The sequence below is a fragment of the Galeopterus variegatus genome, unplaced genomic scaffold (assembly GCF_000696425.1).
Source record: "Galeopterus variegatus unplaced genomic scaffold, G_variegatus-3.0.2 Scaffold5748, whole genome shotgun sequence".
NCBI classification, from domain to species: domain Eukaryota; kingdom Metazoa; phylum Chordata; class Mammalia; order Dermoptera; family Cynocephalidae; genus Galeopterus; species Galeopterus variegatus.
In genome coordinates, this window is record NW_007731859.1 from 110,531 (window position 1) to 111,163 (window position 633).

The window sequence follows — 633 nt, forward strand, 5'->3', positions numbered from 1 at the left end:
CTTTTTTTTTTTTTTTTTTTTTTTTTGCCCTTCTTGAGACCGGCCGCACTGAGCTCAGCCAGTGAGCACTGCGAGCAAACCAGCCATCCCTATATAGGATCCGAACCCACAGTGGGAGCTCCGCTGCGCTCCCAGCACCACACTCTCCTGATTGCGCCATGGGCTCGGCCCAACAGAATCACTTTTGAACAGCACTATTTCATGCAACAAGAATGCACTCTGTGCCTAAGAACTAGGTTAAGTCACTAAAAGACTCGCTGCCTGCCCCGAGGGAGCCTCCAGTACAGTGAGAGCGACTTTCTCAACTGTAGGTAGCAGAAGCCATTTTGTCCTCCTTTGTTCTTTTTTTTAGTACTGGCACTACCATCAAAGTCATCTACTACTACTTCTATCTTGAAAGACATCAACTTTTCACATTAAAACTGTCCCTTTAAATGCTGCATGAGCTCAGTGTAGCCCCATATCTCTTGCCTAGGCTTTTCTCACTCTTTCATAACTTTGACTCTTAGAGTCTCAGTGATCCTTCCAAATATAGTCAGTTCTGTTATAATACAGCGTGCCTGCATTCCTGAAAACCAGTGTGCTATGCAAAAGCACACAATAAAAACCATAGAGCTATGGAAATAGAAGGTT